Source organism: Panthera leo, chromosome C2 (genome assembly GCF_018350215.1).
Source record: "Panthera leo isolate Ple1 chromosome C2, P.leo_Ple1_pat1.1, whole genome shotgun sequence".
NCBI lineage: Eukaryota > Metazoa > Chordata > Mammalia > Carnivora > Felidae > Panthera > Panthera leo.
In genome coordinates, this window is record NC_056687.1 from 121,861,460 (window position 1) to 121,886,880 (window position 25,421).

A 25,421-nucleotide genomic window follows, 5' to 3' on the forward strand; every position below is an offset into this window, starting at 1 on the left:
AATGTAAGCTCTATGAGGGCAAGAACCTTGCCTGCATCTCCAGGTCTGAAACTGTGCCTTGCATAAATATGCATTTGGTAAATGCTTCTGTTGAAGTTTTTAGATTTTACGAATGTATTTCTTAATGTCCAGAGGCTATTCATACTTCTCCGATTATTCCTCTTTCACTGCATCCTGTTCTCTTATGATGCAGTATCTTCCCAAATACCTCTGAGAATACTAACTGGAGGTTTCTTTCTTCCCTTCTGTTTCCTATCTTTACTCTTTCCTCTGGTCATTCTTGTGTTTACTTGTATCCATCTTTCATGTTGTGACCTTTCCGCAAATATCTGGTCATCCTTGGTTCTCTTTACTTCGCAATGAGGTAGTAAGATGTTACTTGGTACTTTTTGTTTTTTGAATCCGGATGGGGCTTACTGAGGCTTCACCTTGTGGTGATCTAGCTTTGCCAGTTAGTTGCTGTGACATCTAAGGCAAGTTATCTCACCAGTTTCTTCCTAGAGTTGCTGTGAACATTAAATAAATTGATACATAATGTAGGCATGACAGTGCTATGTAACCATTTGCTACTTGTATTACTTTTACTGTGATTACTTGGCAGAAACCCAGCTATTTGCTAGGGAACGCCTAAATACCAACATGTCAGGGGGCTTATCCACGTGGCCATTAAATTCTGTAGAGAAAAGAATACGGTTGTTGTTTCCTACTGGCAGTGGGGTGAGATGGGGGGAGAGCCTACCTGCTGCCATGTGGGGAGAGAGGCCAGCTGCTCCTTTGTGCCACTTTATCCATCACTCCCCTTTCAGTCCATCACTCACTCAGCTGATGTTTATGAGTTGTCTAGTGCCCCAAGTTCTGCTTTGCAAAAGATTTCCTTCTCAATTCTATACTCCTCTAACCTTCCACTCATGCAGTATGAGTTTAGCTTCCTCTGTTCTCTTTCTTCAGCCACCACTCTTCCATCCACTGTTTACCCTCCAGAAAAATCTTTGAAATCTGTTATCTACTGAGAGTCCCTCTGCCATTACTGGGTATCTATCGTTTTTTAAATACCCAATTTTCATTTTAGTGGGGCCTTGGTGACAATAAAACCAAGCACGCTTAATCTGCCATCTTTAAATCAGACGCTGCTAAACTCTCTTGGCAGGTACAGTACCAGGCTCCATGTTTGAAATCCTGGCTCTTCTGTGTTTTGTTTTTAATTAATTAATTAATTTATTTTGAGAGAAAGGGAGTGCAAGCAGGGGAGGGGCAGAGAGAGGGGGAATCTCAAGCAAGCTCCATACTGTCAGCACAAAGCTCAGCGTGGGGCTTGAATTCATGAAACTGTAAGATAATGACATGAGCTGAAATCAAGAGTCAGACACTTAACCCAATGAGCCACCCACGTGCCCCTGAACTTCTGGCTCTTTTAATATAATTTTCTTGTACTTATGGGGTCCTTTAAGCTTGGGCAAGATGAGGAAGGGAGGGAAGAAAGGAAGTGGTAGCCAAAGTGACTTGATTTAGTTGAGGTCCCTTAGAAAACTGTCTACTAATGCATTCCTCTCCTGGAATGATCCAGTTGATCTGAATTTGCAGTCGGCAGGAGAGAGAGTTTTAGGCAAAGTTTCAGGAAAGATATTACAAGTAATAATAAAAATAAATCACTTAAAGAGTGAGATATAAATTACTTCTAAGTTCCAAAGTTATTATGAGCATTTCTTTTACTGTAACTACCACCAGATCATTCCTTCATGATGCTGTTGCTGGAAGTCAGTATGTATATTAGCTCAAGAAGATTTTGGGCCATTTCTGCAAAATGCACCAGTAATCCTATTATGAATAACATAATAATGGCATATGATTCACTATTTTCATGGCATTTATCATATGAAGATAATGGGTAAAATTAGGTCACTGCTTTGAAGCTCAAGTTGGTGGAATTCACAATCATTTGTGAAATCTAAGCATTTAGAAAAGCAGTAATAACTTCAATAGATCATGAACTATCCCTCAAACAAATAATTACAGAAATAATAGATTGGTAACCACAACCCTAATTTAAAAAATTGCTAATAGCTAATCCATGTGAAAGGAAAATGTATTTTAACCATGACATATGTTATTAGTTAGGGTCTAGCCAGAACAACAGAAACCACTATACGGATTTCTAACAGAGGAAGCTTCATGCAGAGAATTGCTTATACAACTTGATGGATGACCTGAGAAGTTCAGGTTAGTGGCAGCGGAAAGTCAGTCACAACCCTGAGGCTAGAGGGACAATCAGAGGGATGGTATTGCCGGAGCCCAGGGGCTATGATCACCAATAGTAGCTGGAGCCACAGCAGGCCCTTCAGTAGGGGCTGGAGCCTTGCAGCTGCTGTCAGAGAACCACCCAAGGGCAGGAGGTTTAGGGACAAACAACCTGGCCGTTCCCTTCAGTCCTCTCCAGTGCTTCTCATTGGCTGAGCCCAGCTGGAACCCAAGTGACAGGGCGGCCTGTCAGGGAAACCTGTCTGCAGTGGTCAGCTCCCTGAGACACAGGGCAGAGCAGGTGAGGGTGAGCGATGAGTCTGAAAGCGAATGGGCGCACGACCTATACAACAACATGTACAGAGTATTATAGACCAACGGACACTCCTTAGGTTCAGTACACGACGAGCACCGGTGTCTCATGTATGTAAGTACAACTCTGCAGTTACGTCTGTACTCAGGTTAAATTGGAACCATAATCTTAGCCAGAGTTGAGCCAGGAATATCTTAATGGATTAAAGTCAGTTTCAAAAGAGCCATAAACGATTGCAAATATTGCTGTCAATTAAATGATGTTTTGGGGGCACCTGACTGGCTCAGTCGGTACAGCATGTGACTCTTGATCTTGGGGTTATGAGTTCAAGCCCCACCTTGGGTAGAGAGATTACTTTAAAAAACAAAAAGGAAGGCTAATAGACACTTTTTGTTTTTTAAATCAGGAAACACATCAATCACCAACCTTTGGACATGCAAACCGTTTCCCTCCTCTCATTTTATGTCTAATACTAACCAGGAGTGTGTGGTCTGAGATGCAGGGCTACAACTCGCGTGATGGCATGAACGATGTGCAATCCACCCACGCAGAACTCACAAGTTGTGTGGTTTTTTTTAAACCAGGGACACCTAAGTTTAAGATTCTTGGGTAAATTTCATGAGACTATCAAAGAATAAAGTTCTGAAACATAGGCTTTACAAATAATGAAAAACAGTTCTTTGATTCTTCCTTCATAAAAGCTAGTAGTGAAAGTGCTGCACTGGCTGTTTTCCCACACTAATTTCCTCCTGGCAGATGGCAGAATAAAACATTCACAGTAGACAGTGCCTTCTTTCAGAGACTCCAATCCACAGGGTATGTGGAAGAGAAGAAGAAGGCTTGAGTCTTGGTCTCTTTCCGATGTGAGCATTAAGCTATAAAGACAACTCAGAGGGTTTGAGAGATGCCTTTGGCCTGTACCTTCTAGAAAGTCTGATGCCCGGCTCTGTGGGTGGGGCTGGGCTGAGTGTGGCTGGACCCTGAATCATTTCCCATTTACCCTGAGTCTCAGCGTCTCTCCCTAACCTTCCTTTGCTCCCTTGGCCAGATTGTAAGCCAAGAGGAAATAAAAACATTAAGGAGCTCTAGACTCGGCTGTCTTTTCCATTCTTACCTTTTGTTGCAATGGAAGAATAGCTTGGATGAACAAAAGGGCACTGCACAATTAATTCTAAATAATTATAATAAAAATGGGTAGAAGGGACAAGAGGAGAAAGAGTAGAATAAATTAAAGGGGGAGGAGCTAATGAAGGCACTTCCCCAGTTAATGAAAGCATTTATTCAATGCTGTTCCCCTTGCCCCTGCCCTAGCCTCAAGCTTATTCACAAAGAGTATCTTCTGGTAACTGGTTATCAGTGCTGGCTAATCACTGGGGGCATTAAAATAGTTGGGACCCCCTGGACCAGCTAAACCAGATTCTCTAGGGTGAGACCCAGGTGACAGCATTTTTAAGATCCCTGTGATTCCAGTGTGCAGCCAGGATGGAGAACCTTGGGGATGTTCCCCACCTTGGGCATAACATGGCCAGAGGTGAACAGTAGGAATTCTGGAGATGAGTGGTAAAAATCACAGTTGGGGGGCAGCTGGGTGGCTTAGTCAGTTGAGTGTCCCACTCTTGATTTCGGATTAGGCCAAGATCTCATGGTTCTTGATTTTTGAGCCCCGCATAGGGCTCTGCACTGACAAGCAAGGAACCTGCTTGAGATTCTGTCTCTCCCTCTCTCTTCTGCCCCTGGTCCACTCACGCTCTCTCTCTCTCAAAATAAATATATAAAATAAAATAAAGAAAAGAAAAGAAAAGGAAAAGAAAAGAAAAGAAAAGAAAAGAAAAGAAAAGAAAAGAAAAGAAAAATGAAATCACAGTCTCTATTTAGAGCAGTGGCTCCCAGTTGGGGGCTGTTCTAGGAAATTTCTTCCCACAAAGCAGCTCAGTAATCCAGAAACTGCCATCCCCAGCCCCTGCTGAGGACTGACATTGCCTTCTACTCACATGCTCTGAGCAGAAGTTCCCAGCGGGGGTGATCTTGTCTCCTGGGTGGCCTTTGGGAACTCCATGGGGGTGTTTTCAGATGCCACAGTGATGAATAGTTTAGGGCTTAGACAGAAACTAAGCTGTTAGGATGGGTGAGGGAGGGGTGGGGAAGAAAACTAACACTGGAAACCTCTGGTGTGGTAAGCACTCTGATGGGCCCTTCTGAGAGGTGTGAGCCCCCACCTTCCCACCTCTCCACCCCCAATACACACATGTGCACACCCCCATCCACGCACAACAGCCTTATACAGCTTTTCTGAGTTTAGGGAGAAGAAATGTGCCAGCTAAGAGGTGGAACCCAGGGACGAGATGGGAGAATACTCTCCTTGCATAATAGGGCCAAAATAATTAGCTCACACAGCACAGGGTCAAAGTTCAGTCAACAGAAGCATTATGAATCTCAAATGCAGACAGATGGGGTCGGGAAAAGAAAAACCTATTCTCACAGCATAAGGTCTGCTTGGCTTTAGATACTGTGGGATGGAAAGAGTGGCATCCTGAACAGAACTCCACCGTTCTTTAAAGTTCATATCTATGTGTGCCCCATGGGGCAGAGTTCACTTTCCCCAGCACTATGAGCTGTGTACCTGTCCAGGCCCATGTGTTCATCTGCAAGGGCAACCCTTGCAGATTCTACACCTGTGTCCCCAGGACTGACCTTTACCAACCCTGACCATCCCTCCCAAACCCTTTTTTGTTGTTGTGGTTGTTAATGTTGTGTCATCCCAGAAGCACTGCACCTCCTTTTCCCATAGAAACCACCAGAGCTTCTTCCTGGGCCAGACATCTATCCAGAATGGGTGCCTCATCTTTTCAACCCACCCAAACACAGTCTTACCCAGCCTCCTTCTTTTGCAAAAGTCCTTGGTAGCACATCTAGGGGAAGTTGCTAACTTTTCACAATATAAAGTCAAGTCTAGATCCCTTGATGACAAAAAGTGTCTAGAAATACACCACTGTGAGTATTTATGCCCATTCCCCAGCCTCACCTCCTATAATCTGGATAGTATGCCCATTTCTCAACCACAGCTATTTTTTGGGGGGTCACCAGGACTCTTCTAACTGCCTACTCTAGTGGCCTCTTCTCAGGTTTTGTTTGTTTAATAATTTTTTAGATTTTCTGAAGTTTTCCAGTGGACAGAAAAGTAGAATAGCATAATGAGCACATATACCCATTTCTTAGATTTAACCCTTACTAACATTTTGCCATAATTGTTTCCTTTTATTTTGCTGAATTATATAATAAATTACAGACCTTCTGACATTTCACCCTGAAATAATCCAGTACACACTTTTAAAATATAAGAACTCTTCCCCACACGCCTCTAGGATCATATCACCCCTAATAAAATAAACAATAGTTCTAGAATATACGTTTTCCACATTTCAATTTCCTCACCTGTTCTAGATATGTCTTAAAGGCTAGCTTGTTCAGACAAAGCAGCGATCGTGAATGTCCGTTGCATGTGGTGGTTGTGTCTTGCTTTTTACCAGTGACCTCCCTATAGCATTTGCCTCCATTAAGCTGTTCCTTCTTGGAGGTCCACACTTGGTTTTGCTAATGTCAACTCTCTCGTCATCGTCTACTCCTGACCATCTGTTTTCACCCTTCCTTTGTCGCTGTATTTTCAGTATTGGTGCTTCACAGAACTCTGTCCTTGGCTGTCCATTCTCACCTTAAACTTATTTCCCAGGCAATTTTCCTGAACGATATTCCATTGTATGGGTATACCACGTTTTGTTTATTTACTTATCAGTTTATGGATTTGGGGTTGTTTATATTTTTTGGCTATTATGAATAATGCTGCTGTGAATACCATTTGTATATAATCATTTGTATTTGTACACAAGTTTTTGTGTGGACAAATGTTTAATTTGTCTTGGGAATACACCTGGGCATGAGATTGCTGGGTCAGATGGTAGTCTTATGTTTAACACTTTGGGAAACTGCCAAATGTTTTCCAAAGTGCCTTTACTGTTTTACAGTCCCACTAGCAATATATAAGGTTTCCAATTTCTCCACATCCTTGTCAACACTTACTACTGTCTGTCTTTTTTATTACAGCCATCCTAGAGGGTGCAAAGTGATTATCTCATTGTGGGGTTTTTTTTTTTTTAATGTTTATTTATTTTTGAGAGAGAGAGACACAGCGTGTGGGTAGGAGAGGGGCAGAGAGAGAGGGAGACACAGAATCCAAAGCAGGCTCCAGGCTCTGAGCTGTCAGCACAGAGCCCGATGTGGGGCTCGAACCCACGAACCGCGATATCATGAACTGAGCCAAAGTCAGATGCCTGACTGAGCCATCCAGATGCCCCTCATTGCGGTTTTGATTTGTATTTCCCTAACAGTTAGTGATGTGAATATCTTTTAATGGGCTTATTGGCCACTTGTACATTTTCTTTCTTTTTTTAATATTTATTTATTTTTGAGAGAGAGCGAGAAAGCATGAGTGGGGGAGGGACGGTCAACAGGAGAGAGGGGGACAGAGGATCTGAAGCAGACTCCTTGCAGATAGCAGCAGTGTGCCTGATGTGGGGCCCTACCTCAGGAACTGAGAGATCATGACCTGAGCTGAAGTTGGACGCTTAACTGACTGAGCCACCCAGGCATCCCATTTTCTTTGGAAAAATGTCTATTCAGATTTTTTGCCAATTTTTAAATTGGGTTATTTGTCTCTTTATTATTGAGTTGTAGGAGTTTTTATACATTCTAGATACAAATCCCTTAGCAGAGATACGATTTGTAAACATGCTGCGGGTCGTCCTAGGATGCTTTTTAAAAAAATCTCATGGGAGTGGAGTGCGTACGTATGTTTCTTGAGGTTTAGGACACGGCTTAGGCTCCAGCACAGTGGGTATTCAATAAATATTTACTGAATCCAGTTGAATTCCTTATAGGTCTTTTTAGCAAAGTCTTTGACCCTCTATTTTACTCTCCACTCAATTTTACCTTTCTTTCTTAGAGTGTAAGAAAATACAAATAAAACTGAAAAACATACACAATTTGGGCTGGATACATGCGTTTAAAAAATCTAAAATGTGGGGCGGCTGGATGGCTCAGTTGGTTAAGCGTCCAACTCCAAGTTTCAGCTCAGGTCGTGATCTCACAGTTCATGAGATCGAGCCCCGCATCGGGCTCTGCGCTGACAGTGTGGAGCCTGCTTGGGATTCTCTCTCTCTCCCTCCCTCTCTACTCTTCCCCCACTCATGCTGTCTCTGTCTCTCTCTAAATAAATAAATAAAACGTTAAGAAAAAAAAAGATGCTTTAAAAAAAAATCTAAAATGTAAGTGGTTTTTAAACAACAGATTTTAACAAATCACTTAATCTCTCCATTTCCTCAGCTGCCAATTGGAGAGGAGTTTTGGGGTTCGTGCGTGATCGTCTCTATGCTTGCTCCTACTCTACCACTGAATAAGTTTGATAATAACAAGTTAAGACCATTCCTGGTGGCATTCTGGGCTCAGAGGAAGTCACCTGGAATAATCACCATGTCTGTCTTGCTCTCTGCTACATTCCAAGTATGGAGTACTGTGACACACACAGCAGGTAATAAATTGAGTGAATAGGTCCCCAGTAAGCCCGTACCTCTTCAAATACATTGGTGAGTCCCACATCTGTATCTCTGGCCTGAACTCTTTTCCTTTTCCTGATGGTCCCTTTGCTGATTCAACACTTCCATGTGCAGGGTCAACAGGCATGATCACAATCATAATGTGTCAAAAACAGAATTCATGATTCTCCACTCTTCCCCAAACTTGTTTCCCTGGCTCCCCACCCCACACTGGGCTTTCTAATTTCAGTAAGTGGTACCACCTCCAAAGAGGTGCTCAGGCAGAGCCCTAGGAGTCATTCTTAACTGCTCTTCTTCTTCTTCAAAAGTTATCCAATTTGTCAAAAAGCCTTATCAGTTCTAGCTTCAAAACATACCCCAAATCCGATCCCTTCTTACCTTCTCCACAGCTTACCACTCTGACCCGAGCCGCTATCTTTTCTCCCCTGGATTCCTACAGGAGCCTCCTACCTGATGTCCCTGAATCTACTCTACCCCACTACACTGTTTTCTTCGCACAAGAGCCAGGATGATTCTCTAATACCTTAAGCCAGTTCATACCAATCTCCTGTTCAAAACTCTCCCAAGACCTACCATACTCAGAGTCAATCCAAAGTCCTACCAATGGCCTAGAAAGCTCAGGTGATCAGGGCCTGGCGTCCTCTCTGATCTTACCTCCTCTTTCTCTCTCTGCCTTGCTGGCCACCTTATGCTCCTTGAACATGCCTAGCATGCTTGACCTCAGGACCTTTGCACATATTGCTCTTTGCCTGCAACACTGCTTCACTTGAGGATTCAGCATGGCTTATTCTCTTGCTTCATTCAGATCTCTGCTTGAATATCTCCACCTCAGGGAGGCCTTACCCAACAGTCTTTCTAAAGAAGCCCTTTGAGGGGTACCTGGGTGGCTCAGCTAGTTAAGCATCTGACTTCAGCTTGGGTCATGATCTCGCGGTTCGTGAGCTCTGTGCTGACAGCTCAGAGCCTGGAGTCTGCTTTGCATTCTGTGTCTCCCTCTCTCTCTGCGCCTCCCCACTTGCTCTCTCTCTCTCTCTCTCTGTGTGTGTCTCTCTCAAAAATAAACATTACAGAATATTTAAAAAAAAAATAAAGAAGCCCCTTTGCAACATACTGTCCCCTTATTCTGTTTTATGTTCATTCATGGTATTTAACATTCCCTAAATTACAGTATGTATTTGTTTACTTCTTCTTTCCCCCACTAGAATGCAAGCCCTATGAGGGCAGAGATCTCACCTTTGTTTATTACTGCATTCCTAGTGCTGGGTACCATTTCTAGCACATTAGAAACACTCAGATGTTGCTGGATGAGTAAATAAGCTGATGATATCATCATCTGTCATCTGAGAGCAAGCCCTGGGTTTGTGTCTTGGCTGTGCCACTTACTCACTGAACAGCCTTGGGCAAATCATCTAATCTCTCCAGGCCTCAGTTTCCTCATCTATGAAAATGAGCTAGTAATCCCTACTGTGTAGGACTGCTGTGAGGTTTAGAGATAAGGGATGACAGTGCCTGACATTAGGTGCTCACTTCACAGACCTGTAATTAACATCCTTCTTCACGCATTACTTGGTTAAGGGACAGAGGCGATCACCAAACTGGCTCCCTTAGAACTAGAGGTTAATGATGGAAAATGGCACACTAGAGGCTAAGGAAGAAAATGAATCCATTTCAGTGCCGAAGACTCAGAAAGCTGGGTTGATACACCAGCCAGAAGAGCTGGGCTTCCAGATACTACTTCCAAATTCAAGTCAAGGCACTGCTTTGTTCTGTGGACAACAGCGGGGTTGGAGGCAATGATTCAAAATGACCTCAGCTTTTGTCTCATCTGGTCCTGTGACCAGACCGCAGGCAACGCCTCATCCAGGGTAGTAATTTCCTTTGCAGCTTTCTGCTAAGAGGCTCTTCGACATGGTAAAATACCGTGCAGCTGCTGCACAGGATGAGGCATTGCTACGTGTTCTGACATGCAAAGATCTTCCACACGTGTTGCCGAGTGAAAACCTCCAGTTGCAGGTGAAATACACAGTAGAATATACATGAACAGCAACACTCTGCTATACAGCAACACTCCGCTATACGTGTGTACAGGTTTCTATGCGAGTATGTAAACACATAGAGAGAGGTCTGCAAGGGTGGAAACCATATTGGTCATGCTCGTTTCCTCCTAGAGGTGGGGAGGTGACTAAAACTAGAAATGGGTGTCAGGGGAGACCAGCTTTATCTAGAATCTATTTTTACAAAGAGAACGTACTACTTCTGTAATTGAAAATTAATTTTTTAAACTGCCCAAACACGATGATGCTAAGACACCACATTTAAGTAAAATGAAGTAATTTACTTTCCCCTAACTAGCAGTTCTCAAATGGAGCGGTCACCCTCAGTGGTCGTGCTTGGTGGCGTTTTTTTTTTTTGGTTGTCAAAAGACTCCAACGCTATTGGCATTTCGTCCCCTGGGGATGACGGATTTAACTGCCCGAGTGTGTGAGAAAGTCCCACAGCACAAAATAGTATGCCAGCCCAAATGCCGAAAGGGGTCCTAGTGAGGAACACTACCCAAAAGCTAGGGTTGGTTGTAATTATGAATTCATCTGTGACCTGCCACTCCCCTCCCCCATTAAGAATTTTCTGTCTTTGCTTTGGGCTACTGAGATGCCTTGCCCATGTTCCATCGATATATAAGACAGTACATTTTATCATCAATGGTCAAGAGAAGTAAATTGAAAAGCATGGGAAGCACAAGTGGCTTGGGTTTTATGCCTCCCATCTGGAGCATGGGGATATTTCTGAGAATCAGGGTTGTCCAGGCACCAGCCACCCTGTACTCTGTACTAAGTCTTTAAGACAAATGTCCCAGGGATGCCTGGGTGCTCAGTCAGTTGAGCACCTGACTCCTGATTTCAGCTCAGGTGATGATCTTGTGATATATGGATTTGAGCCTCAAGTTAGACAGCACGGAGCCTTCTTGGGATTCTCTCTCTTTCTCTCTCTTTGTATCTCCCCTGCTCTATCTCAAAAATAAATAAATAAACATTAAAAAAATTGTTTTTTAAGAAAGACAAATGTCCCCTTGGCCAGCAGCTGGGCAAGGGCTGAGAACCTTTCAGGACAAGTTGGGAAGGTCCCTTTTCTCATAGTTCTCACACAGGACGGTCTGCCTTCAGACCCCTCTGCCTTTGAGAAGCAGCTTCCAGCCTACAATAATGATGGAAAAGTGATGATAGAAAAAAGAGAAACAATGTGTTATATTTCCCCTTCAATTCCACACTCTAGGACACTGTTGTGGTGTGTGTATTCAACAAGTATTTATGGAGCAACTACTATGTGTCAAGCACTGTACGAGGTGCGGGGTGTACAGAGAATGAGACTGTGGTGAAAACTTAATAAATAAACAGATCAGGAGCACCCGGGTGACCTAGTCAGTTGTGCGTCCGACTCTTGGTTTCGGCTCAGGTCATGATCTCACAATTCATGAGTTCCAGCCCCACATTAGGCTCCACGCTGACAGTGTGGAGCCTGCTTGGGATTCTCTCTCTTCTCTCTGCCCCTCCCCTGCTCTCTCTCTCTCAAAATAAATAATAAAATAAATAAATAAATAAACAAATAAACAGATCCACATAAGTCAGGTCATTTTAAATAGCATGAGAGATGTGGTCACTAGCAATTGGAGGGGGTCAATAATATGATAGAACTCAGCAGAGACCTGTCCCCTGGAGGCAGGCGGAGCCCTGGGGAGGAGGAGGGGGATGGTGCTGGGGGGGCCACTGTGGAAGGCGTGTGCCTGTGCAGCTGATCCTGTCTCTTCCAGCTCAGCCGGGGCTGTGCCCTCTGGGACAGCAGGTATGGTCCAGGTCCTGTGGGTTGTCTGTGCTCCTGGGCAGATAAAATTATCGTGAGTAACATTCATGCTGCTTCTTATTTTGCTTTCCAGCTGTCTCCACCCAAGATTTCGCTTGCATCTGAGGAAGCTGATTTCATGTGCTTCAGAGGTGTGCTGGCAGATAACCGGCATGGGCTTTCAAAGTCACTGTTACTTAAAAACACATGCATGGCACTCACTTTGTGTCAGGCACTGCTCAAAACACTTTGCAAATGTTAAATCATTTTGTCCTTACAAGAAACCTACATGCCAGGTGTTGAGGAGTATTACTATCCTCCATTCACGCACGAGGACGTGGGACTGTTCCTCCAATCACAGCCCTTCCCCATGACATGCAGTATAGCAGTAACGTTAGCAGTGGGGGAGGACTAGGCATCAGCAGCCATGGTATCAGAAATGCAGATTCCTGCCCTGCCCTCGAGCTACTGAATCAGAATCTGTTTCTTCAGGTCACTCTTAGGGATCGCCAAGTTCAAAACCACTGATCCAGTCCATGTTTTCATTTTTTGGGAGATGATCTGGAGGATGTGCCTTCCATGGTTAGCTAATCCTTCAAACTCCAACAAGTGTTTGTTTTATGCACCCTTTTTCCTCCTTAGTTAAAGTTCATTTCTCAGGTAGGAGAACCAAGCATAGCAGGGTTAGAGTCCGCCAGTAAACAAACAACTAAACAACATGAAAGCAGGACACTACGTACAAAGGGCTGGGTTCGGGGGTGCCTGGGGTTGGGGAAGGTACAGCGGAGATGCCGCAAACTATAAAACACTGTCCCAGCCTGAAAGAGTGCTTTATCCCCCTGTGGAGAAATGATATATAAATACCAGATGGACAGACAAACAGGGGTACTATACTTTTACAGTGACATCGTATCCCACAAACAACTAAAGAGTCATCTATTTAACTACATATCCCTGAAAGAAAATCAAGCAAGCAAGTGGGAGGAAGGCAGGGAGGGAGGGAGGGAGGGAGAGAGGGAGGGAGGGAGGGGGAAGGAAGGAAGGAAGGAAGGAAGGAAGGAAGGAAGGAAGGAAGGAAGAAAAATGGGGGAGGAGCAGGGAAGAAAGGAACAGGGTAGGGAGATTTAACGTTGTGGGGTATTCCCTCCACACTCCTCTGATGAGATGCCTCAGAGGGAGCCTGCATTTCCCTGGGGTCCTCAGCTACCATGGGCCTCTGTGGCATATAGCTGCCTCTAGCTGAGAATGGATCTAATATTTAAAGATTTTTCATAAAACATAGCCCCTGAATGCGAGCCAACCACACTGCCTGGTTGTCAGCCAAAAAACATGGCCTGCTGTGATGCTAGAAGAAAAACTGGCTGTGCGGGGCTTAGTGAGAGATGTATGTGTCCCATACTTATTGGGTGATTTAACGGATTTTCAAGAGACAATGTTTTCATCTTACGTGCTGATTTCAGACACGACCCTTTACTTCAGATGTAACTGCACTGTGCACGAAGGCCTCATATTTTCTGACTTTCTCTGTTGCCAAGGCTGAGAAACTGGCCAAGCAGACCCCATCCTATGTTGTAAAGTCCACAGTAAGGACAGGAGATGAGGCTGCAGCCTCCAGAGGAAGCAAGAGCATTACAATTGTTGCCGGGAGCCGTCAGTGCATCATCACCAGGCTTGCGCCGCAGACGTGTGTGTTCCACCCCCCTGCAAAGTACAGGGCTGGGTGTCTCTGTGTCCGTGAGTGTGCACTAGGCAAGCGATCACTGCAACGCCAGTCACACCTTTCTTGTCCTGGAGAGCCTAGGCTCCCATACTCTGCCTCCTATAGCCAGCCTGCACTGTTAGTGCTTCTTGACCTCACAGTGACTCCCCTCCCCCACCACACACGCACTGATTGGGTAGGGAATGGACCACTTATCACGGGCTGGACCCAGATCCGAGGGGTGGCCAGTCTGAGGTCAGATGGTAGCAGTCTCTGGTGCCACAAGGTCCTGCAGATTCAGGGCCGGTAGCCATCTTGAGCACACAGAGGTAGACAACAGAGACAGGCAAGAGAAACAGGGAGGGGGCGCCTGAAATGAGCAAGCAAGCAGGTGAACAGTTTTCCCCCTCAGGTTTCCTGGGCCTGGCTGCACCTGACTCACTGTCCTAGGTGTCCTTTGCCTATGCCCTGACACCACCTCATCCCCTTTCTATTGAGCTGGTAGGCCTTGGTGCTTCTTTTGCATACAGACAAAGCTTTACTGACTGGGCTTTCCACTATTTTCTGTGGGCTTCAAAGACCTGCATGAGGAGACAGGTCTTCTAACCACTGTGCAGCTTCAATCACTTGTGACCTTTTGTGACCCAAAATGCAAACTTCTAGAATTCACATGGTTTTGGCAAGTTCATTTGTCTACTAAATCCCTTTCTGTAGGACAGTAATTTTTTTTCTTGGCACTGTATAAAATGCCCACTCTTTGGGGCATTTTGGGGCAGTTGGGCGGCTCAGTCAGTTGAGCATCCAACTCTTGATTTCGGCTCAGGTCATGATCCCAGGGTCATGGGATCGAACCCCGTGTCAGGCTCTATGCCGAGCCTTTCCCTCTCCCTCTGCCCCTGTCCGCTGCCCACACACACTCTCTCTAAAAAATAAAAAAATAAAATAAATAAATGCCCACTCTTTGGATCAAATTCTTCCTTTCCTGATGGTCTCCTCAGTACTACTGGCACTCCTTTCAAAGGCGAGCATGAATTTTCCCTACTGTTGACCACATTAGGCACGGACATCAACAACGAGTCCAATGGTTTTCAGATTTTTAGCACTGAATTTTTTTCTTTTTCAAATTAATGCTACTTGAAGCAATACAGAAGAGACATAACCCCAGCCAACTCTGGATTTCTTCTCCCTGCACCCCTCCCCCAACTCTCAGCTGTAGGCTCCTATCAAACCCAAGGGCTCTGGGAACAAACACTTGGTGCACTGCTCAGGGCGGCAGATTGTTTCATCCTTATCTTGGGCAAACATCAAGGATCACCCACTGCATATTCGGGATACACCACACAGTCCATCCCAAGCTCTGGAAATGCTCTGGAAATACAGTGAAGTGAAAGACACATCCCCAACACAAAGGAAAAGCTGGGCAGATAAGACGCTAACGGCCATCACACAGAGCGTATGCCAAGTACAAGGGTGTCACAAGTACGGTTAGGACGATGGGCTCAGAGGTTGGAGGGGCGGCCAGGGCTAGAGCAGCTGGGGCAGGGCCCCACAGAGCAGCAGGAGGGGCTCCAGCAGGATTTCAACAGACTTACAGGAGAAGAGAAAGTAAAATCTGAGGGGTGGGGGTGGCGGGGTGCATCCAGACGAGAGGACAAGCACAAACAAGGGTGGAAGTGTCTGTGATGGACTCAGGAAATGGTTAGCTGATGAATTTGGTGGGATGACAGGGCGTTGCAAATGGGAAAATGGGAAGGGGCCAGAACTTGAACAACAGGCTAGGAAAAATCAACTCATTTTGGAGACCATCAAGAGCCCTGAATGATTCGATTTAGAATTTAGAAAAACAATGGAAAAAAGCAAAACAAGATAAGAGCAGAAATCAGACGTCAAGGTTCTTGGATGCGGAATCAGACATGGGTCTGCAGGAAAGACAAAGGGTCAGCAAAGGGAAACGCTGATGACACATTTCCCCACTGCTGATCCTCTCCCCAAAAGGGTCAGAAGGCTTTGAGACTGGTGAAGGCAAGCTGTATCATCTTCCACTTATTCATCAGGCATCGAGAAGCCCGTGACTCCTTTGAAGTCATCTAGGCGAGGACTCTGGGGCTCCTGACTCACAGGCCTTCCCAGAAAAATCCTCTCCAGCAAGAGCAAGTGATCATAAGACACTGGCTCAGGGGCTGGTGAGAGCAGTCTCCAACTACCTCAGAGCTTCTCAGGCCTTTCTCCTCTTGTCCAAATCCAGGGAACGGAAAAACTCAAACTCACCCCCAGTCTCAGCCTCAGCTTATCACCACACGCTTACCAAAAGAATGCAGAGAAGAACGGCCTTACAGTGAAACCACTCCAGAATCATTGCCAGCAACACATACCATGTGCAGGCACACACAGCCATTCTTGGAGAAGGTGTGAACATCAGAGCTGAACCAGGTAAACGTGAGCGCTGAATGTGGTCTGCCCCGAAGGAAGGCCCAATGCTACAAACTTCCGAGGGGAAGGTGGTATAAGGTGGTCCCTCACCAGATGCCTATTGATGGTGACACATCTGGGCTAGCCAAGTCTCTCTGTCTCTGCCTGTCTCTGTCTCCTATACAACAAAGAACCCAGAGACGTGGGAAGGGCATGTTACGGGAGGGCAGGAGGGAAACAGGGTGTGAAAAGTCTGGGTGTCCCGCACAAGGTCCCTGGACAAGGCGGTGTGTGGCCACCTTCTCACCCAGGTCTTCCAGCTCCAGAGGCTGTGTTCTGCCAACAGCTCCATGGGACAGATGAGAATGACATCATCAGAAAAGGGGACAAAGAGAGAAGAGGACAGCCACGGCACATTCCCTGTCAGGAGAGGAAGGCTTTCCGGGAGGTTGTGTTGGACTTGCCAGCACCTTCGCTGTATTCCCAGAGGTCTGTCCCTGAGGCTTTGGGGACTGAGCGGGAGGGGGCACCTGTGGTGGCCTTACAGTCAGGACAACGTGTCAGCCGCAATTCAGCCAGTGACTCAGCACTGACGGGAAGGCCAGACCTCCCTGAGGTCACCAGCTGCAGTCAACCCTGGACACGTCCACCTCCCGGCACGTCCCCACACATAAGGGACTCCAACTAACTTCCCAGTGACTGCTCCCTCACCATGAAACAGTCTACCTCCCCTTCATTGATTTCTTCTTTTTTTTTTTTAAGTTTATTTTGAGAGAGAGCAGGGAGGGAGGTGGTGGGGGGGAGGGGGGTGGGGGAGAGAGAGGAAGAGAGAGGGAAGGAGAATTCCCAGCAAGCCTCACACTGTCAGTGAGGAGCCCGACGTGGGCTCGAACCCACAAACTGAGATCATGACCTGAGCCAAAACCAAGAGCTGGACGCTTAACTGACTGATCCACCCAGGTGCCCCTCCTTCAGTGATTTTCTGGTCCAACTAGCTTTCTAAAATTTATAAATATAACGTGTACCTGATTTTAAAAAATTCAAACAGCACCAAAGGCTGTCCAGTAAAAAGAAAAGCAACAGAAATTTAAGTATAATTTTCTAGTTCTTGACCCATCGGTGTAAAGAAGCTTTGTGTGACTCCCATTTTTGTAAACAAGGAAACTGACCCACTTTGTGTGTCCTTCCACTTCTACTCTCTGCTGCCCAATCCCTAATGCCCAGCACCCTTACTATCACGGTTACATGGCACCGAGGTTTACAACTTTTATGTTTTGTTCTAGAAATATAACTGTTTGTGCTTCATCTGGAGCTTGGTTCTTTTTTTTTTTTTTTTTTTAATGTTTATTTTTTATTTTGACAGAGCACGAGCAGGGGAGGAACAGAGAGAGAGGGAAGCACAGAATCTGAAGCAGGCTCCAAGCTGTGAGCTGTCAGCACAGAGCCCAACACAGGGTTCGAACTCATGAACCGTGAGATCGTGACCTGAGCCGAAGTTGGATGCTGAACCGACTGAGCCACCCAGGTACCCCTAGAGCTTAGTTCTTAAAATTAAAAATGAACCGCCAGCATTTATAATATACTGATTGTGTAATTATTATTGTCTCCAGAGGCAAGTGAGGACCCTCAGAGAAGAAGAGCGGATGAGTCACTACACTTGTGCTGCTCAAAGTAAAATGAAATTAACTAAGTTGGAAGGAGGACTTGGGGAGGGGATGGAGTGATATTAAAGTTCTTTCTCCTCAGCATGTTGAAGGCATTTCTGGGGCTCTTCTATTTGGGTTGGCTTGAAGGAGGAGAGGAACAAAACCAGGGGTATTCATTCTTGTATTCATCTGTACTTTTTGAACACCAATTATGTGTTAGATACTATGCTAAGCACTTAAGATGCATATAAAAGCATTTCCCACCTTCAAAGAGTTCCAAGGGAGAGCCAGGAAAATCAAAGACAGAACAACTAGAAGCTCCAAGGCAGGGTTTTTAAAATTCTGTTTTGTTCACTGCTGTAGTTTTAGTATTTAGACAAGCCAATTACTGAATGAATGACTGAATGTAATGCCTGAGTTACACGCAGTGAAGGCGGCGTGGATTGGGGAAAGGGGTTGGGACTGGGAGGGGAACCCAGAACACGAAGGAGGAGCCCTGGAGGGTGCCGTGGGCTTGAAGCTCAGAGAACATTTCCAAAGAGAGTTTGGGTTGACTAGTGAAGTAGGAGGAGGACATGGGAAGAAATCAGGAGAAGGGATCCCCAGTGGTATCATAGGAGCAGGAGGTGAGTTTGGGAAGTGGCAGATGAGGTGAAATGACAGGAGGAGGCAATGTGTGAAGACTTGTATGCAGGGCTGATGGCCTGGCCTTTATTCCAGGGTGCTAGGGAACCATGGAGGGTTGTTGGCAGGGTGGTAGTGTGGTCAGCTCTGTGGGCAGGGGCAGGGGTGGATGGGGCTGGAGATGGGAGTTCAGCTAGGGAATAAGCTGTCTCTGGGAGGAGGCATAATGAGAAGCTGGACTGAGGCTCTGAGGTTGGAGAGAAGGGCTCAGCTCTGAGAAAAATTCAGGAGGTAGAATCTGGACAATTTGGTAACCGAGGGGCTTCATGGGATAGCTCGCACAGGGTGAGTTCCTGATCTGAGTGGCTGACGGGGTGGTGGCATCATTCACAAAGAGAAGGATTAAAAGAGGGGTGCGTGGGTGGCTCAGTCGGTTAAGTATCCAACTCCAGCTCAGGTCATGATCTCACAGTTTGTGAGTTTGAGCCCTGTGTTGGGCTCTGGGCTGACAGCTCAGAGCCTGGAGTCTGCTTCGGATTCTGTCTCCCTCTCTCTCTGCCCCTCCCTGGCTCATGCTCTCTCTCTCTCTCTCAAAAATAAATAAACATTAAAGATTAAAAGAAAAACAATGGGTTCAGCAAGTTTTCAGGAGCACTACGTACTGCTGCACGTTGTGCATGTGGGACACCTAAGTGGGGACATCTTTGGACAGGTGGATCCATTTACACATCAGAGAATTATTGGCAAATGAATGATATATAAAGCCAAGGATGCAGAAATGTAGGATAATAGGAACATGAGTGTATGAGAGAAATACCACCTTTAAGGATGGACAGATACAAAGAAGTCCATGAAGGAGACCAGGAAGAGCTGAACCAAGGGGATGGGTATCACTCTTTCAGTGCAGGGGTATGGGTGAATGAATGAATGAATGAATGAATGTGTATCTTAAATTATTTATCCCTGCCTTTCCTTCTGGATTCCCCTCTTGAAGTACCTTCAAGCACTAGACTGTACAACAAGAACCTGTCCCCATTATCTTAGGGCAAGAACCACCAGAAGTTTTCCCTAAGATATTTAGGAAATATTGAGAGTCATAAAGACTCTCAGTAGTTTTCCAAAGAGTGGTTTCTCTGGAAGTTAGCTTTTTTTTTTTTTTTTTTTTTTAAATAAACTTTTAATTTTAGTTTTAGGTTTAGAGGAAATTTGAGAAGATGGAAGAGAGAATTCTCATATACCCAACACCCAAGTCTCCCCTATTGGTAATGCCTTACGTTAGTATGGTGCGTTTGTCATAACCAGTGAATCAAAATGGTTACAACATTTTTAACTAAAGTCCATACTCAGATTTCCTTGGTTTTTCAATAATGTCCTTTTTTGGTTGTTGTTCTAGGAAAGCATCCAGGGTAACACATTACACTTAGTTGTAATGTCTCCTTAGGCTCCCCTGGGCTGTGAGAGCTTCTTATATTTTTCTTGTTTGTGAGGACTTGGACAGTTTTGAGGAATACTGATCAATTATTTATAGCATTTCCTACCACTGGGGTTTGTCTGATGTTTTTCTCGTGATTAAACTGGGATTATAGGTTTTGGGGAGGAAGACCATAGAGGTAAAGTGCTATTTTCATTCATATCCTATCAAGGTATGTACTGGACATGGGCTAGCCAGGTTAAAGTCATGCTTGTCAGTTTTCTCCTCTGTAGAGTTTTCTCCTCGCCTCCCTTCCGTACTGTACTCTTTGGAAGGAAGTCAACGTGTATATCCCACACTTAAGGGATACAGAATTATGGTCCTCCTCCTTGAAGGAGCAGGCAGTTAACTTTAAAAATTCTCATGCTGTCTTTTCATTTGAAGGAAGTTTCTCTCCAGCTTCCTTTTCTGTCTTCCAGATACTCTTTTAAGAACACATAGGGCTGCCAAACAATGGAGCCTGACTTCAAAGGATCTTTTATGGGACTCAACATTTCTAAATGTATCTAAATACATGCAATCTCAATATACCACATGACCAGAATTTTAAAATGCAAGCAGTGGCTCTCCTCCAGGTAGGCACTGGTTGACTACTGCTTCAGGCAGGATGACTCCCTTTGAAGCAAGCCCGGAACGGTGTCTGATACGGGGCCCACCCCTTGTCCACCCTGCTGGTAGGTATTGTGGATGAGGCTGGTCTAACTTAAAAGTCAGGAATAAGTGAAAACCCCCCAACAAGAGGAAGATTCAGAAAGGAAGTACTAGAAAATACTGATGATGTTCATTGTACTGGACACATAAATAATGTCCTACCACGTTACAATAACAGCACTCTCTTCTATAAGCCAAGAGTATCATGGCAAAGACACACAACATAATCAGAGATCACATCCCACAAAAAAGTAAGGGAAAGAATTTCACACCAAGGAAAGATGATTATTTAAAGACATAATGAGACTCTATCAAGAATAGTCACCATGTGAGTCGGGAAACATAGCACTTGTATCTTAGCATAATAAATTTTTATAACTTAATAAAAAGCTATTGAACTCTGGAAAGATAAGACCCAACCCCACTGTTTTGGTTCCCTCCAGTGGTTGTGTCCTGCTGCCCCCTTGGGGCCTTGCCACAGGGTAAGGAGGAGCAAGGAAGTGACACAAACTGTTTTTCTCTCACTCTCTTTTCCTCCTGATTATTTCCTGGACTTTGAAGTTCAATGCCATGTAAATATTAACTTGCTTCTTACATAAAGCTTCAAAGAACAAACTGTAATCTGAGCATATGATTTACCCTAACATTTTCCCATGAGCTCTAAGGATTCTGATTTCTTCTCTACCAATATGTCTCTATTTCACAGAATTAGTTTGAAAACAGTCTTTAACTTCTCCTTCTTCTTCTCATTATTATTAGTATTATTCTTGTTATTACTATTATTATTAACCATCCTCCTCCTTCTCCTCATTATCATCACATGATGGAAATATTTTCCAAAGAATGCCTGAGATGATTTTAGGTGGTAACATCCACTAAGTTTCCTTTTAAATATATTTAAGTTAAAAAGCTAATTTGACTTGAGGTGCCTGGCTGGCTTAGTCAGTAGAGTATACGACTCTTAGTCTTGGGATTGTGAGTTCAAGTCCCATGTTGGGTAAACAGATTACTTAAAAAACAAACAAACAAAAAAAACAGCCTAATTTGACTTAAAGAAAAAACATGTCAGTGGTAGTACAACTTGTAAAAGGTAGGGCAAAAATTATCACTGGCTAAAGTTTGGGACTTACTCAACTCTTGAAATAATCAGTTTCAGAGGTGACATTTATTGCACAGGTAAAAGTGGAATTATATTATTATAACTTCGGGAACAACTCACAGCAATAAGGTCCATGGGTTTTTTGTTCTGTTTTGTTTTGTTTTGTTTTTGTTTTTGTTTTTTTTGTTTCTTGTTTCTGCTAGTCACATTACCAACAGTTTTCTTTTATAATACAATCGTGCCGACCATGATGGTCTAAATCACTCTGACAAACCTTTCAAACCGAATTAGACACCCATTGACACAATCTTTGCAAAGCTGGTCAAAAGAAAGTCTCTCGGAATTTGTTTTAGAGATGTTTTTGGATTTTCTCCTAGGTTATGTTTTATTTTCCCCAAATTAAAATAATATAAAATAATTATGGCTTTTCCTAACATTGAGAACCTTAACATATGTTACAATTTGACTTACTGAAGAAACAATCCCTTAGTTATGAGATCTTGATTTTATAAAAATTATGTCTTATTATTCCCTTCTAGCTCCATCATGCTGATGTGTTCTTTTGCAAGGTATGTGTCATCTAGAGTTGGCTTGCTGGACCTGAACTGTGTAGCCAGTATGATCTCAATAAATGAAAGACTGATACTTTTAAAAAATGCTAATTTCCTTAATCTTTTCACCTCCCCCTGCACTGAGATGTTTTTCCTTGACACATAATTAAATGCTTTTGAGCGTTTGCTGAATTACTGTGTGGTTAATCCCTCTCAACAGCAGGAAGCTTAGATATTTGTAAATTTCCTCAGTGCACCGTTTCTGATTAGTTGACCTTTTCTAAATACCAAACCAACTGGTTGCAGTCAGTTCTATCACTCCATGATCAGCCTGCATTTATCCATAAAGTTCTTGTTGGTTTTCATTTGTTTTGAGAATTGGTATAGACAGAACAAATGGCTGTTGCATTAGAGTTCTGAATTTATCTTAAACTGTAATCACTGATGTTATCTTTCTTCATAAGCTCCTAAGAGTACCTTTGTTGTTATTCTGGTTTATACTAATACTTTATCTTTATATATACACCCTTCCTTTTGCAAAGTGACTTAATTTGTTTTATTGATTGTAGGTATCAGTGATAGTGCACTTAATTAGCTTTCAAAACACAACTATGTTATCATCACATTATTTCTAAAAAATACATGAACATTCTTTCCAGCCGTGCCCATTCTCCAATCCCTTCTTCTCTCTCTTTCTCTCCTGCCCTCCTTCTGTTCTTTCCTTCCTGCATCAAACATTTATTGAACATCTACATGTCAGGCACTGTGCTAGATATTGCTAGAGTCAATGGTGGAAAAACTCTTGGTTCCCGAGGAACCTTATTCTATAGGTTTAAAATCATTCCTTCCTGTTTATTCCAAAGATCACTCGGGATGAAAACACACTAATGAAATTCATGGGAAAGAAAGCAAACATGGACTGCTCCTACTGAACTGGAGAAAAAACATGTTACCCACCTTTAGCTGCTGCAGAATAATCTTTCTTCCTTGTGGGCTCTGGCTATATCAACAATCCTTCTTTTCCCCCCAAGAATTGGCTCTGGAGAGGGCGTTCTTCCTCCTCTAGCACAAATAGCCTTCAGTGGGAATGTTGGGATGGACACCAGTTGAATGAGGCCCAGAGCAGCTGGAGTCCTCCTAGAAAACTTAGATGCCCACACTCGTTTGGTGTGGCTGCCTGAGGCCTCTGGTAGAGAGCTCCTGTAGGAAACCACAAATGCACAGGAAATTGGGGAAAATCAGATAAAGGCAAACCTTTAAATGACATATGTACAGAAAGGAAACAGTTAAGAATTAACCCAAATTAATTTAAGGCTATAAGAACAAGTGGTGCAACGGTTTGGTTAATAAGTAGCTAGTCTGCAAAGCTAAGGCATTTGAGCCAAAGGACTAAGGGCCTTTAGAACTGTAAGAGGGCAGGTGGATGGAGAAATGGACCTATCACAGAGTCACAAATTGCTGTGGGAAGTAGGAGCAGGCACTGCACAGTGAACCAATACGACTCGTACATACAACCACCTACCTGTACATACATCTATGGATCCATTCAGAAAACACTTGTCGAGCCCCACTGTTCTAGGGATAGTATTGAAGATATAGCAGTGCGCATGCCTTCATGGACTCTAACATTCACCAGCATGCAGGAGGTACATTGAACAACAAACTGGAATTTAGGTAGGTATTATATAAAGAAAAGGCAATGTTAAAACTTGAGTCTGCTAAGTTTGGCTAGTTTCTTTGGAATAGCAGGGACCAAAGAACCTTCCAGGGGAAAAAGCCGTCACCTACTTCCTTACCCTTTCTCTAATCTCGTTTTCTCCCCCTCCTTTCTTTCTTTTAGCTCATCAAGACCATGTCACCATCCACTTCTTTAGGCTCAGGCTCATCTATACTCAGACCTCTAGTCCTGCCCTAATAGGAAACATGAGACCCTTGGCTGTTCTGCACTTGGCTTCTTGAATTTCGGATTTATTTTTTGTTTTTGACCTCTAAAAATTGAATTCAAGTTCCTGGAATTCAAAGACTCAATATTTATCTATATCCTGTGTTTAACTTATGCCCATCAATCTATATGATGCACTCAAATCCCTAATCTAGCCATGAAGAATTGGGAATGTGGAGTATGACAACCAGGTCAGTATGCCTAGGGAGAATAGTCAGTGGACAGAGGTGAGTAAACCCAAAAGTGAGATGGGTTAAACGTCTGGAGACCGAATCAGGAGATGTAGTCCACAAGGATCATAGTCTACAGGGGACATGTTGCTTCTAGAAGACTTTCCCAGAACTTATTCATCCTATGTTGTGGTTTAGTGATAAGAATAAGGGGTCTCATTGTAAATAAAACCAGGAAAAAGACCATTTGTAAAATCAAATGAAAAAGGGTATAGGATAGAAGGGTGACTATCCTTAAAAAGACTAGAAAAGGAAAAGCCAAGGAGGAAGTTTTATCATTGTGTCTCCAAAACTGTGCAGATGGGGAGATGACTGACTGGTCTCATTGTCCATTTGGAAGGCAGATCCCATAGAAGAAACATGTGATAGCATAATTTAATTAATAAATTCATTCCCTAGGGTTTTTTGCTTGTTTGTTTTTCTGAGCACATACTGTAGTCCAAATACTACTGAAGATAAATCCGTGATAAGACACAACCTCTTTCCTCTTGGAGCTCATTGTCTAATGGGAAATACAGGCTTATAAACAACTCATGAAAAATACCACAAGTTGGATTTTCTAACACAAGATTCCGTAGGACCTCAGAGCAGGGGCTCCAATACTTCCTAGCAAGGTCAAGGAAAACTCTCCCAAGGAAGTGACCTTTCAGTTGAGTTCTAAAGAACAAGGGTCATTTCAGGTAAGAATTTTTTGTCTCCACTTAGCTCTTCTCCTCCCTCCATCCCCCCATTTAGCTTTTCTTCATGGGAAAAGATTATTTAGGACTAATCTACCATGAATATTTCTGGGTTGTTTGTTTTTTTTTTTTGAAAAATATAGCTCTCATTATTTAAAAAAAAATTTTTTTTAATGTTTATTGATTTTTGAGACAGAGAGAGAGCATGGATGGGGGAGGGTCAGAGAGAGAGAGGGAGACACAGAATCTGAAACAGGCTCCAGGCTCTGAGCTGTCAACACAGAGCCCGATGCGGGGCTTGAACTCATGGACCACGAGCCACCCAGGCGCCCCTATAGCTCTCGTTATTAAGCTAAAATTTCAGTTGATTTTTAGAGCCAGTGTGGAAATAATTTACTTGGACCTGAACTGAAAAAGTTTTTGAATCTACAAAG

General features: G+C 43.9%; 1 protein-coding gene across 7 annotated transcripts in view; it reads right to left on the reverse strand.

Annotated features, from left to right (window-relative positions):
• The window catches only part of ZBTB38 (zinc finger and BTB domain containing 38), a 143,804-nt gene that overhangs the window by 103,421 nt on the left and 14,962 nt on the right, over positions 1-25,421 (reverse strand). For all 7 annotated transcript variants that reach the window (XM_042903783.1, XM_042903781.1, XM_042903780.1 and 4 more), the window contains exon 2: positions 23,096-23,338. The gene's annotated coding sequence lies outside the window, so the exon portion shown is untranslated. The remainder of the gene's footprint in view (positions 1-23,095; positions 23,339-25,421) is intronic.